General features: G+C 48.7%; 1 pseudogene; it reads left to right on the top strand.

Moving 5' to 3' along the window:
- Nucleotides 1-771: 771 nt before the first annotated feature.
- Nucleotides 772-5319, top strand: LOC137000214 (uncharacterized; annotated as a pseudogene).
- Nucleotides 5320-15216: the final 9897 nt, after the last annotated feature.

Genomic DNA, 15216 nt, shown 5'->3' with positions numbered 1-15216 from the left:
CATGATTTGCCATCGCCAACACAGTAACAAAAATGCAGTAGAAATGCAATCGTCAATGTTATGTTATCTTGAATTATATTCTAATCTAAATAAATTTAAACTTAAACATTTATTAGAATTAATTATATTTATCGTACTATAATACAAGAAATATATCTTTGTACAAACGAAACCAAAAGCGATACAAACGGGTACAAACGATTTCGAAGAAGCACCCGTCTACAGAATTAAAATATCTCTCAAAATGGCAAAGTTAGCTCTTACCCCTATTTTGAAAATTCGGTACTTTCACCCTCGTAGGAATACAAACAAAACGAAAAGCGGTACAAACGGGTACAAACGATGCTGAATCAAACTGCATTAGAAAAATTATCTCAAAGTGGGGTGCTGACAATTTTTTCAACCCTTTATAACTTGCAACCTTTTGGGGTACAAATAAAATCAAAGACGGTACAAACGGGTACAAACGAAGCGTAATCGAATGCATATCTAAAAAATCCATTTTCTTAAAACGGGTGCCAAGTTCACATAAGTTTAAATAATACATATTCACTAATCTGTATAATATTAAATAAATAACTAATAATAATACGAATAAATTTCAATTAGACATATTTTACTTACGTTACAAAACTAGAAAATTGAATTATTAAATGTACAGCGGAAACGATAATACATTCATAGTTTAAAGTCCTTAAAACCTCACATGACTAATTACGTCAACTTGCTTATAAAAACTGTGCTTCAGCGCTTTATCATTCAGTCTTCAACCAATATCCAATATTACAGTGACACAGTGCATTTTCAAAACCAAATATCATAAAAAAACATCGCAACAAGTAAAACAAAATAAAATAAGATAAGTATATTTGCATCTATTTTTCTGCATTTGTAAATCCAATAAAACAATTAGAATTATGGGTACCAAAAAACATATCAATCGTATATTAATACCGAATCCAGTGATGAAATTGTTATTTCTGGCATGGCTGGTAGATTCCCAGGCTCAGACAATATAAAGCAATTACAAGAAAATCTATTCAACAAAATTAATCTTCTTAAAGCAAATCATCTTCGATGGAATATGGGTGAATAATTTATAAATTATAGCTTTGTATTTATACTTAATTGAGATTAATGATCTTTCTTTTGTCATTAATTACAGTACATAATTGTACATTTCAAAAATGTACTTTCCAAACTATAGTTTTACAATGTGACGTGACGCTTTTCGAGCGCCGTCACAAGGGCGATAGCCCGGCCGAGGGAGCAAACAGTCCTGGTGTTGCTCCTCGCGTGGAGAGGGCAACCCGCGAGACTCCACAATTTGTACGCGTTGTTTGTATTGTCATTCCCGTTTTATGTCATTAATATCGTTTTTAAATTGTAAGGCGAGATCCCGTGCGGGCGGCGTTGCGTGTTTTGTGCCTCAGGGCGAAGATGCAGCATCGCCAGGAAGACCGGACGCCGAGGGATCATCGACGGGTGTCACGCGTCAGTGACCCCACGGCATAAGGTCAGGTACCGCGATCCCGTCGCCTCCGCCATCCAAGCCCTATCTAACTCCGCTTTGGTTTCAGCCACAGAGTCTAAGAAACGCAGAAACACGCAGCAGCGGACCTCGCCCGGCTGCAGACGGCTCTGGGGACCCCGAAGATGCTGCACCCGGAAGGACCGGAGTATGGCCCGGCCAGCCTAACCAGTCTCTTCCGGGAACCTTGACTCATCGACACGTTAACGGCCGAAAGATTTGAGGAAACCACAGAGAGCGGGGGGCGCCCTGGATGAACTGTGGGCGGTTCTCAGGAGCCCCCCTTTTCGGAAAATCGGCAGGATGCGCAGGAAGGCGACGCGGACTTGGAGAGGACCTACGTGCAGAGCCGAGAAGAGCCACTGTTCGGTGTGCCGCAAGTGCGTGAGGACGACACCTAGGACTCAGCCCGACGACACCGAAGACGCCGAAGACGTCCACTCATTGTAAGCCGCCTCTCGGGTAGCCGTAGAGTTCCGTCCGGTTATGGCTGGTAGCGTGAGTTATTTCTGTATTTTGTGTCTCTCACAACATTAACCATAGTTTTGATACCGTGAGCGCTCAATTACGCTCAATTACCGCATGTCCAGCCGGCTCCGGATATCGCGTAAAAAGTCTCTCCGACTTGCGGGAATTAAGTGCCGACAGTCTCTTCTCGTTACCGTTTCGTTTGTCGTTTGTTTCTTTACCGTACCGTTCTACCGTTACCGTTCTTTTAAAATTACCGATTGTTACCGTCTTTCTGTCGCATCATTACCGTACCGGAAGTATCGTGGGTGAATGTCCGCGGGCGGATTTTGGTTCGGGAACGTTCTCCGCGAGATTGCGGTTACCGTAAAGTTAGCGTCTCGGCGAGAAACGGGAAAACCCGCGAAAAATAGCCGTTCCGCGGCATTTTATTTCTGGCCGTTAGGTTACCGTCGTTTAGAGTATATTTATTTGTCCTTCACCGGCCGTATCAGATGATCAAAACATAAGTCCTTCGTTGGCTGTATATAGTCGGATCAGCGGCGAATTATCGCAATCGCGTTCCCGAGATTTGATGTAGGCATCGAACTCGATTCTCGTTACCGAATTTATAGGGCGAAGGGCCCTACCATCGTATCAACTTATTTCCGCCGTATCGGCTCCGGCCGAATAATTTAAGCATCTTTACCCTTGTAAACTAAATCACTGAAATACATCATTGTTAACTGTTAATTATTGAGTTATCCTTGCGTTAGCCTCTCACTCCAGATATCTAACGTTAAGTAAAAGAACAGCGCCCCTCTGCCATATACTGAGCGGGGAGCGGCCGAGAAATTTTGTGAACTGTTAAAGTTACCGATACCGCGGTGCGATTACTCGCACCTGGCGCCCATTTCCGGTTACCGATATCGCGTGAGTTACCTTGCTCCCGAATTTTGTGGAGTACCGCGAGTTACCGAATCGTGCAGTTATTGCCGATTTCGCGAGTTACCTTGCTCCCGACGAGCGTGGAGTACCGCGAGTTACCGAATCGTGCAGTTATTGCCGATTTCGCGAGTTACCTTGCTCCCGACGAGCGTGGAGTACCGCGAGTTACCGAATCGAGCATCTGCTTCCGATACCGTAAGTTACCGAATCGAGCATTTATTGCCGATACCGCGAGCTACCGATTTCCTTTGGGCGTGCTCCCTCGGATCTGGCGTGATTCCGAGGCTAGTTCACGTCGCAGTGAGTTACAATGAGTGAAAAGAAAGTGTATGCAAGCCATAAAGGCTCAAAAATATCGTATCAGACGCGGCGACGGAGCAAAAGTGACGAAACGACGACCGTCGAACAGATATGAAGCGGAGGAAGATTCGGCCGATGTCAGCGCTTCGGCAAAGAAATTGAAAATGGATACTGACGATATCGATATACGAAGTGAATTTGGTTACCGAATTATAAACTTTTTTGCCGTTTTCTCTGCCATTTCGGAATATGTGAAGTGCAAAACGTGCAACTCTGATATACGATTTCTCGAATCAGGTACGCGAGGTTTAAGCTTCAAAATAACCGTCTGTTGCCCGAATTGCCCAAAAGTTGAAATCCCGAGTTGTCCATTCATACGAAATGGATATGAAATTAACCGTAGGATTGTACTAACAATGCGACTATTAGGAGTGGGGCTAGCTGGAATAATGAAATTCTGCGCATTTGGAATTGCCACGGCCTATATTTCAAAGTTGTTACGACCGTGCAGTAAATATTATTTTGATCGCTACGAAAGCTGTGCGAGACTGTAGTATGAAAAAGGCAGCAGAAGATGAAAAGAAGAAAAGTAAAGAAAATGGATTGCATACAGGAATAACTGTATCTGGTGATGGTTCCTGGAGAAAACAAGGATTTTCGTCTTTTTTTGGGATCACATCATTGATCGGATGGTTTACAGGGAAAATTGTTGACATTGAAGTGAAATCAAAATACTATAAAGCTTGCGAGCACTGGAAAAATAAATTAGATACTGCTGAGTATGAAGAATGGCTCGAAACTCATGCCGATCAATGTCAGTCGAACCATGAAGGCTCATCGGGTAAAATGGAGGTAGATGCTGTCATCGAGATGTTTCAACGTTCTGAAGCTTTACACGGACTTAAATACGCAAATTATATAGGTGATGGTGACAGTAAAACTTTCAAGGGGATATTAAATGCAAAACCGTATGAAAATTTTGAAGTGTCAAAAAAAGAATGTATTGATCATGTACAAAAACGAATGGGCACTCGGTTGAGAAATTTGAGAAAAAAAAAACAAAAAATCTTGGAGGAAAAGGAAAATTAACTATGAAATTAATTGATCAGTTAACAATTTATTATGGCTTGGCCATTCGACGGAATTCAAACTCGTTGGAAAATATGAGAAATAAAATCTTGGGAACTCGTCGACTTGCCATGTGACAGAAAGGCCATAAAATGCAAGTGGATCTTCAAGACAAAACGCAATGGAGATGCAGAAATAGCACGTTATAAGGCGAGGTTAGTAGCTAAAGGATACTCGCAAAATTATGGTGTAGACTACAATGAAACCTATTCACCAGTCGTAAGATATACGTCAATTAGATACTTGATAGCCCTGGCTGTCAAACATAACTTAAAGATAGATCAAATGGATGCCGTGACAGCTTTCCTGCAAGGTGATTTATCTGAAGAGATATACATGGAGCTACCAGAAGGATTGAACAATGAACAAAGCAAAGTATGTCGATTAAAAAAGGCCATTTATGGCTTGAAACAAAGCAGCAGAGAATGGAATAAAAAGCTCAAGAATAAGTTAAAAAACTTCGGACTTATTCAATCTCGTGCAGATCCATGTGTATTTTACAATCAGAATGCATCATTGATAATAGCCATTTATGTGGATAATTTCTTGATTTTCTGGGCAAATGCTAAAGTGAAGGATCAGCTGAAGAAATCTCTCAGTGAAGCATTTAAAATGAAAGATATGGGAAAGGCAAGCAATTGCATTAGATTAAGTATTACGTATGAATCTGATGCTATTTGTCTGGATCAAGCAAGATATACAAAACAGATACTTGAAAAATTTAACATGATCAATTGTAAACCTGCGGCGACTTCAAGCGACCCGAATCAGAAACAATCAACTGAAATGAGTCCAAAAACTGAAGATGAAAAACAAGAACTTGAGGGAGTACCTTATCAAGAGGCGGTTGGAAGCCTTCTATATCTGGCACAGGGCACACGCCCTGACATCGCTTTTGCTGTTAACGATGTAAGCCGTTTCAACTCCAATTTCGGCAAGAGTCACTGGACGGCAGTTAAACGCATCTTTAGATACTTAAAGGGCACTATGGAGATTAAGGTACGTTATTCTAAGTCAGATAATGATGATTTAGTCGGTTTTTCAGATGCAGATTGGGCGTCGGATGTAGACAAGCGTCGTTCCTGTACTGGGTACATTTTCCTGATGTGTAAAGGAGCAATATTATGGATGAGCAAGCGGCAACAGACAGTCGCTCTATCAAGCACAGAGGCTGAATATATGGCCTTGTCGGCCACAATTCAGGAGGCATTATGGCTTAAAAGCTTCAGTGAGGGACTGGAGTTAAATAGTAAAACTAATGCAATAAAAATCAAATGTGACAACCAAAGCGCCTTAGGACTTGCCAAGACAGATGGTTTTAGAGCGAGATCCAAGCATATAGACGTCCGCCATCATTACATTCGTGAGAAAGTAGCAAATGGAATCATTGACTTGACATACATTCCTACTGAAGAAATGGTAGCAGATAATTTGACTAAAGCAGTAAATGGACCGAAACATGCATCATGTGCACTCAAAGCTGGATTGGTGCATTAAAACTTAGAAATTAAACTTGCAAAACTATAAAAGTTATTTTATTTGCTATACATATATAAATATATTGAAGTTTTTTTTGGTTTGTTACTATAAAGCAATTTCTAATATTTAATGAGTGAGGGTGTTGTAAGAAAATACTGTTCTTTCTTTTGAACCGCGCGCCATGCTGCACTTAATAAGATGTTCTTTTGTAGGGGAAGGTGGGGTAAGACGGACCGCGGGGTAAAATGGTCCATTTGCTAGATCTTATTAGTAAGTACCTCTATCTGCTGGATAAACATAAAATTAATTTCCTTTTTGATGCTTTTTAACTGTTTAAAAATTACGTCATTATATCATAAGACTATCGTAAGTTATTTATAAAGAAACGTCAAATTCTTGCAAATAGATCTCGTGATCTAATTTCTTAGTATTACATTTTAAGTGACTAAGATTGCAAAACTTAATATTTTTAAACTTTTCTACAAGTTCCATATTTCTGGTTATTGAGAAGTAATATTTCATCAGTTACATTTAAAAAATAATTTTGATACAGGTAAATAAAAATAAGATAATATTAATGTTGTCATGTGGGGTAAAATGGACCAATTTAAATGGGGTAAAACGGACCAATTTATATATTTGTTCTACTTATATTTTTTACTTATACTTTCTACTTATGGTTTTCTGCTTATATATTTGCTCTGATTTGAGAAATATTTTACATCTCATTTTTTTTTACTGAAAAAAGTTATGAAAAATAAAAAACGCACTGTTAAAAGTAGAAGAAACTTGAAATTTATTGAAAATAATGTCTCCAAATAAAAACAGATTTTATAATAATTATTTATTTTATTTACATGCTTTATTTTAAAATGTTATATTTAATGTTATATTTAATATAAACGTTAAAAATTATAAAGATTATAATTATTTTAAAGATTTCTGTGTATAATAAAATAATTAATGTTAAATTAATTTCTATTCTTATTCAAAAATATTTAATAAATACTATATAGTTTTGATTTTGAGTTGATGAGTTAAATTATTTCTTGATCCATATTATCTCGGCTTGGTCCATTTTACCCCATGGGATGGTCCATTTCCTTGGCGACGGTGTGCCACCTTGACGTGCCAGGGCTCCCCGCTATCCATTCGTGGAGATGCGGGATCTAAGAGCACACCCGAAGAAGTTTAACTTCGTTAAAAAAACTTGGGGCGCCATACCCAAAAAAGGCTCTGAGGCTTGCACTTTACCTTATGACCTAAAATTTGGCCAGAGAAGTACAACTCTGGAAAAAAAACTGAGGGGGAAAATCTCAAAATGGGTCTCTGTAGACTGTTTCCTTTCCTTTCCTCTCCCACCTCCTGCCTTACCCTCTCCCCTTTCTCCTCCGCCAGCCTGCATGCCCTAAAAAGCCGAGGAAGGAAAAACCTCGTTAAACAACCGGGGGTTTGAGATACCTCCTGATGAAAAGTCTCAAATGGAAATAACCAGCTGGCCGGGATCCAGGCTAAACAAAGATCGTCCCGAGGAAGGAAAACCTCGTTAAAAAATCGAGGGTTTGAGAATACCTCCTGATGAAAAGTCTCAAATGGTAATAACCAGCTGGCCGGGATCCAGGCTAAACAAAGATCGTCCCGAGGAAGGAAAACCTCGTTAAAAAATCGGGGGTTTGAGAATACCTCCTGATAAAAAGTCTCAAGTGGTAATAACCAGCTGGCCGGGATCCAGGCTAAACAAAGATCGTCCCGAGGAAGGAAAACCTCGTTAAAAAACCGGGGGTTTGTGAATACCTCCTGATGAAAAGTCTCAAATGGTAATAACCAGCTGGCCGGAATCCAGGCTAAACAAAGATTGTCCCGAGGAAGGAAAACCTCGTTAAACAACCGAAGGTATGAGAACACCTCCTGATGGAAAGTCTCAATGGAAATACCCAGCTGGCCGGGACCCAGGCTTAACAAAGATCGCCCCGAGGTAGAATCGCCTCGTTAATCAACCGGGGGTTTGAGGATACCTCCTGATGAAAAACCTCAAAAATGGGAAAAACCAGCTGGCCGGGATCCAGGCTTAACAAAGATCGTCTGGGAGGTGAGGGCGGCTCCCCTAACAAGTTGCTTCTGGGAATGGACGACCCGGTACATGTAGCGAAGGTAGCTACCAAGCCAATGGCGCCCGATGTCCGGAGTAACGACCCGGAGAAGGGTTAAATAAACGTCCAGGAGAAGGATACTCCTTGAATAAACCTGGGATTCCTAAAGGGTGGTGCCCATGATTGAAATTACCTCCTTGTGATGGGGCGACCTTCGGGTCGCCGTTTCAGGGTTGTAGGTTGTCGTTAAACCTTCGTGATGGGCCTTCGGGCACACCACTTTAATGGAGAAGGAAAACTCCGAATCAAACCCGGGGCGTGGTCGACCTCGTTAGCACGTCGGTGCTCCGGCATAGTGACCCGTGGAAGGTAAACCACGTAAAATAATCTCGGGCTGGCTGGGCTCGTAAGTCTCGACTAGCGGGGCATCCAGCCAGGGACCGGCGACTCGGATCTCTTTAGGAGGCCCGGGGCGCCGGCCCCAAGGAAGGGATGTGGGGCTCGGTCGGGGGTGTCTGGGGCTGGGGAGGCTTGCCTCTCGCTGCCTGGCGTCGACGGCCGAGCGTCCTACAATGGGGCATCAAGGGAGAAACTCCCTACAACTTACAGGAGTAACGGACCGACATACTCGGGTTTGGGTACTACGGGCCGGGTCTTTTCGCGCTAGAAGAGACGGCGATGATCAGAGGCGGGTTCTTTGGGAAACTCTTCCGGGGATCCGGTTCGATCCGGTAGTTAAGGCTACCCGGCGCGGGGCTGGGCTTAGGCTTGATTGCTGTGTATTCGGGCAGGACGGGCTCGTCGGCTGGGTTAAGGCAACCGTCCTAGGTGAAGGCCACACCAAAATAAAACCATCTTTTATAAAAACCATGATGAGTACAACAAATATGGAGACGTCCTTACTGTCTCAGGGGCTTTCGGAGGCTCCAGAGATCGGGCGCAGAAACAGTATCGTCCCAGCTGGATCTGTGTCCGCTCCTCACGAGGGGGAATCATACTATGGGCTGTCTGACGCGTTGCCAGCGTGCGCGCCTGACAACAATGCTAGCGCTGAGTGCATCATGGAGCTGGAGAGCCCATCTCCATCACAGGGGTCACTACAATCACCCCCGAGCGGGACGCAGCTCTTCAACATAGGAGCGATAACAATAAGTAGCAGCGGCGATGAAGAGGATGCGGCGCTTAGTAACCGCCGCCGCCTATACAAAGCTCGCCCCCGCCCCAACAGCAGAGGCAGGAAAGTATATGTGACAGAGGGCCGCAGGCGCACAAACATACTTCGCTCAGACAGCGAGCAAGAGAAAGAAGATGAATCCGACCAAGAGGAATCTGAAACAACAACAGCGACAGTTGCGACAACAGCAGCGACAGTAGCGACAGTAGCGACAACAGCAGTAGAAGGAATGGCGGCGAGCCAAACTGAGAAAAAGAGAGGTCGAGGTCGCCCTCCAACGACCTATGAATACGTAGGGCTTGCCAAAGCCAAAAAGAGAGTTGCCGAGTTGGAGCAGGAAGAGCTTGAGAGACGAGCGGAACTAGAACTCCTGGACAGCATGGCCCTCAAACAAAAGGAGGAAGAAGAAATGAGGAGCAAGCTACATCGAGGTATGGTGCAGGATATTCTCACTCAACCATCGAAGAGCAGTGAAAAACTGCAAGACACCTGTGACAGGAGAATTCTCCTGACCTCAGTGGGAAATGCAGTGGGTACGATCAAAGAAGTTGCAGTCAAATCTGGCAATCTCAAGGGCACATATGTTAAAGCTCTAAGAATCGCGACCCAACAAATCTCAACGGCGATGGAGACTCTGGCCAATCTTACCGCCAGTGACGAAATCACTAGGCTCGAGAAAGAGAACAACCAGCTAAAAAAAGAGATGGAATCTCTACGAGAAGAAATGCGAGAACTTCGTGAGCAAGTCAAGGCGCAGAAAACAAGCAGCTTTGCCATAAAAGGCAGGAGTCTCTTTCCGTATGCAATGGAAGAGGACGTGTGTATAGAAGAGAGAGAAAGAAAAAGAGAGTCACGTCCACGCAGACTCTCTCTCCCACCCCCCCCAACCCCGCTACAGGGTGACTCCTCACAACCTTTGGCGAAGATGACGGGGAATATCATCAGACAGGTGGGAGAGATGATCAATGCGAGATTTGAGGCCATACAATCTCGCCTACTCCCAGAGGAGAAACTAAGACCACCCCTGGGAGTTAAAGGAGTCTCCAAGGGCCCACAGCCCCCTAAGGAAACGATCCAGAAGAAAAAGGAGAACCCGAAAAAGACCTCCAAGAAGAAAGCGGCAGATAAAAACAGTGGGGAACCCCCCACACCTGTAACTATGTCGCAAGAGACCTCCGCCAGTAAAAACACCTCAAAAAAGGTCACCCCTGCGGTGACCTTCGTCGAGGTGCTTAAGAGAGGGAAGCACCTAAAGGTAAAGCCCGCCCTGACAGCGGAAAAAGGACAAGCCAGCAAACCGGCAACCAACAAAGGACCGGGCGGTGTCAAGCCAAAAGACAGAGACGGTGACGCGAGCGCGAAGAAGAAAAAGACGAGAGCGCCGCGCCAAACTGCGGCGGTGGTACTAACCATCCCCCCGGAGACGGAGGAGAAACATTCCTGGGAGAAGATCCTTTCTGAAGCAAGGAGGAGGGTCCCTCTCAAGGAAATCGAGGTCGACTATTTAAGGAGCAGACCAACGAGAAGTGGAGGATACCTCATGGAGGTTCCAGGAGAGGGAAGCAACGCAAAGGCGGACAAATTGGCGGATCGACTGAGAGAAACGATCGGAGTCCAAATGGGGATCCAAATAAGCAGACCGGTTGCCCGATCCGAGCTGCGCATACAAGGAGTGGACATCTCGGTCACGGAAGAGGAATTAAAACTCGCCGTGGCCGAGGCCGGGGGCTGCCCCGAGCACGAGGTGCAGGTAGGCACCCGCAGAATTGTGGCATCACAGAAGGCCGGATACTGGCTCAGGTGCCCTGTGAAAGCCGCAGCCAAACTGGCGGCACTAGAGAAGTTAAGAGTGGGATGGACGATGGCAAAGATAGAGCCACTGAGAGCCCGCCCACTACAATGTTTCCGCTGCCTGGAGGCAAGACACACGAGGCAGCAGTGCACAGCGGAGGTGGATTGAAGCGATAGATGTTACCGTTGCGGGCAGGGGGGACACTTGGCGGCTGCATGTAACGCGGCCCCCAGGTGCCCCCTTTGCACAGATCTGGGACGGCCCAATAATTATAGGTTGGGGTCAAAAGCATGTGCCTCTCCCCCCAAAAGAGGGAGAGGTAATGCGAAAAGAAAGGGTAGGAGAGGAGAGAGTGGGTGGACAAGAGGCTCTACCCACTCCCTCCTCTGGGGTGGATACTCTCTCCCGCGTGTTGAATAGCGGCCTGGAGGAGACCATGGACACGGCCTAAAAATGGCGGTCCGTGGCGTCCTTCAGGCAAACCTCAACCACTCCGCTGCGGCGCAGGACCTCTTTGTTCAGCGCCTGGTGGAGTGGAGAACTGGCCTGGCCATAGTGGCCGAGCCGTACGCGGTCCCGACCAGGTCGAACTGGATCGGGAGTGCGTGCGGCTTGGCGGCCATCGTAGGAGAAGGCGGCCGCAAGGCCCTTCCCCTCTTCAAAGCGGAAGGGGGGAGGGGCTTTGCGATCGCAAGATGGGGGGAAATGTTAGTGGTGGGAGTATACCTCTCGCCGAATCGGACGCTCGCCCTATTCGAGGGGGAACTGGGAGAGCTAGAGGCGGCGATTAGGCTGCTTCCGGCCCTCCCAATCATAGTGGCCGGGGATTTCAACGCCAAACACTCGGCGTGGGGATCCCCGGTCACGGACGCGAGGGGCGAGACGCTCGACCGGTGGGTGGCGGGGCTGGGCCTCGGCGTGATCAGCCGAGGATCGGCCCTCACCTGCGTCAGGCACAATGGGAGCTCGGTAATAGATGTGATGTTTGCATGCCCCCGCGCCTCGCGCATGGTGTCCGGGTGGGGCGTGATGGAGGAGGAGGAGACACTCTCCGATCATCGGTACGTGAGATTCGCGGTCTCCGATCCCTCCCTCGGAGCCCTGCCCGGACTGCCCGCCGGCGGCGGGAAGGAGACTTCCACCAAATGGGCGCAGAGACGCCTAAACCGGGACCTGCTTATGGCAGCCGCTGTCGTGGAGGCCTGGGTCCTCGACGCAAGACCCAGGGTGTTAGAGGACGTCGACGAGGGGGCCGCCTGGCTCCGGGGGGCCATGGAGCGAATCTGTGACATGGCTATGCCCCGGATACGGGCGGCCCCCCGCCGACGGGGGGTGTACTGGTGGACGCCCGAGCTCTCACGGCTGAGAAAGGAGTGTAACCGGGCGCGCCGCCAGTACACCCATCGCCGTAGACGGCAGGATCGGGACGCGGATACGGCAGCGGCCCCGCTGTGGGAGTCTTACAATTTGGCTTGTAAGGCTCTTCAGCGGGCCATAAGGCGGGCCAAGGCTGGTGCCTGGGAGGAGCTCGTTGGGACGATCGACAAGGATCCGTGGGGGAGGCCGTATAAAATCGTTAGGAAAAAGTTGCGCGACAGTGGCCCCCCCACGACCGAGCGGTTAGATCCCCGGCTCCTGAGGGACATCGTTGCGGCCCTGTTCCCTCTGGGGCGGGACTGCGACGACCCCTCGGGAGTAGCCCCCGTCCGGGAGCCGAACAACTGGACGGAGGAGCTGGGGATTACGCCCGGCGAGCTCAAAGGAGCCGTCGACCGGATCAAGGCGAAGAAAACGGCGCCGGGTCCGGACGGCGTCCCCGCCAGGGCGCTGGCCTTGGCCTCAGGGGCCCTGGGAGACGGTCTGAGGCATCTGTTGAACAGATGCCTCGAGACCGGGCGATTTCCCCCCGAGTGGAAGAGGGCCAGGCTAGTTCTGATCCCTAAGGAGGGTAGGCCCGCCGAGTCCCCCTCGGCATACCGCCCCATTTGTTTATTAAATGAAGCGGGAAAGATGTTTGAGCGCATCATCGCGACGCAAATCAACGACTACCTGTCGCGGGTGGGACCCGATCTGGCCGACTGCCAGTACGGATTCCGCGGGGGTCGCTCGACTATCGATGCGATTCAACGCGTAAAGACCTTCGCGGATGAAGCTGTTTCCCGGGGGATGGTGGTGATCGCGGTGTCCTTGGACATCGCCAATGCCTTCAACACCATCCCCTGGGAATGCATACGCCGGGCGCTTGTCTATCACCGGGTGCCCGCGTATGTGCGGTCGGTCGTCGGGGACTACCTCAGCGACAGGTGGCTCACATACCCGGGAAAATACGGGGCGGAACACCGGAGGGGGGTTCAATGCGGGGTCCCGCAGGGATCGGTGCTGGGACCGATACTGTGGGACCTCGCATACGACGGAGTATTGCGGGCTGCCCTCCTGAGGGGGCTCGGTGTCGTCTGCTATGCGGACGACACCTTGCTCCTAGCGCGGGGGAGGGACTGGGGCGAGACGAGCAGGCTCGCCACAGCCGGGGTGGAACTCCTCGTGGGCAGGATCAGGGGGCTGGGTCTCAACGTGGCGCTGCGAAAGACCGAGGCGGTGTGGTTCGCGGGGCCGCGAGTGAGGGGACCGCCGCGGGAGACCCGGCTCCTGATAGAGGGTACCGAGGTCGAGGTCCGAGCCCAGATGAAGTATCTGGGCCTGGTCCTCGACAGCCGGTGGAGTTTCGAGCCGCACTTCACGCGCTTGGCCCCCCGAATAAGGGCCGCGGCCTTCTGCCTGCGGCGCCTCATGGTCAATCTCGGGGGGCCGGGGGAGGGAGCACGTCGCCTCTACAACGGGGCGGTCCAAAGTATGGCTCTATATGGGGCCCCTATTTGGGCGGAGAAAATGGCGGCCAGTCGGCGCTGCCTGGCCGTCGGTATAATAAGGGGGTACCGGACCGTCTCGTGGGAGGCGGCGTGTATAATCGCGGGATCGCTTCCGTGGACCCTCGCGGCGGCGATGTACTCGGACCTTTACTGGGACCGGGTGCGTCGCCGGCGGAAGGGACCTGGTGGGGAGATCGGAACTGGCAACTCGCGAAGGGAGGAAGTGCGGCGGCTCCACACCCGGCGACGCTACATAGGAATCTGGGAGGGGGATGTCGTCTATACGACATCCAGATCAGGGGCGCGCGTCGCCGGGGCCATCCGCCCGGTGTTCAAAGACTGGGTGGATGGACGGCCGGGACAACTTACGTTTAGATTGGTGCAGGTGCTCACCGGACACGGATGTTTTGGGGAGTACCTGCACCGCATAGGGAGAGAGCCCACGGGGGATTGTCACCATTGCGGGGGTACCGGGGACACGGCGGACCACACCCTGCTGGAATGCCCAGCATGGGATGGGGGACGCCGTGTCCTCCGGGACTCGCTCCATTTAGGGGAAGAGGAGAGGCTCTCCCTGTCGAGCATGGTACAACACATGCTCGACGGGGAGAGCGAGTGGCAGGCCGCGGTCTCCTTTTGCGAAGACGTAATGTCCGCAAAGGAGGCCGCGGAAAGGGAGAGAGAGGTGGCGCCAGATGCCCCTCTCTCTCGGAGAAGGAGGGGGGAGCGAGGAGGAGGGCATACTTGTCCTCCATCCTCTAACCCCCCTATGTTGTCCCTTCTCCAGGGTCGGCAGATGCGCCAGTGCGGGATTCACCGACCCCTCATTGCACGTCGACCCACGAGTTGTAACCGGAATGCGAAGTGTTCCCGCATTCCGGTTCAATCAAGATAGGATAGGTGACCCTCCAAGAGGGTCACAAAAAGCGTGGGAAGGCACTGGTAGAATGCTAACGCGACCCCAGTGCCCTCTCTATAAACGCACGAGAGGAACACCAAGGGGTTTTAGTGGGTGCAAGTCCCACATAACCCCCTCCCCATCCCGGGGGAGGAGGTATGCGTAGGCATTTCCCCTTGTAAAAAAAAAAAAAAAAAAAAAAAAAAATAGGATGGTCCATTTTATCCCACCTATGGGATAAAACGAACCAAAATTAAGTTTTTAAAAATATATAATCTTAATAATAATTCAAACTTTTGCAAATTTTGAAAATTTAACATTATAATCTTATAATAAACATTCTACAGTTTCTTCATGCTAAATTTCAGTTATTTTTTGTCATTAATATAAAAAATATAGCCATTTTTGTTTAAGGGGTCCGTCTTACCCCACCTTCCCCTACCTACGAAATGATACAAATAAATCACTCTCTTCTGGATTGTCTTTTGTCGAGTAAAGACGTGTCTCGCTTCTTATCCTAACTGCGCTCAACACTTGCCCTTGTTCCTGGATCTGTCTGCAC

Source organism: Linepithema humile, chromosome 1, assembly GCF_040581485.1.
Source record: "Linepithema humile isolate Giens D197 chromosome 1, Lhum_UNIL_v1.0, whole genome shotgun sequence".
In the NCBI taxonomy this organism is placed as follows: domain Eukaryota; kingdom Metazoa; phylum Arthropoda; class Insecta; order Hymenoptera; family Formicidae; genus Linepithema; species Linepithema humile.
This window is presented reverse-complemented; position numbering and strand designations above follow the sequence as displayed.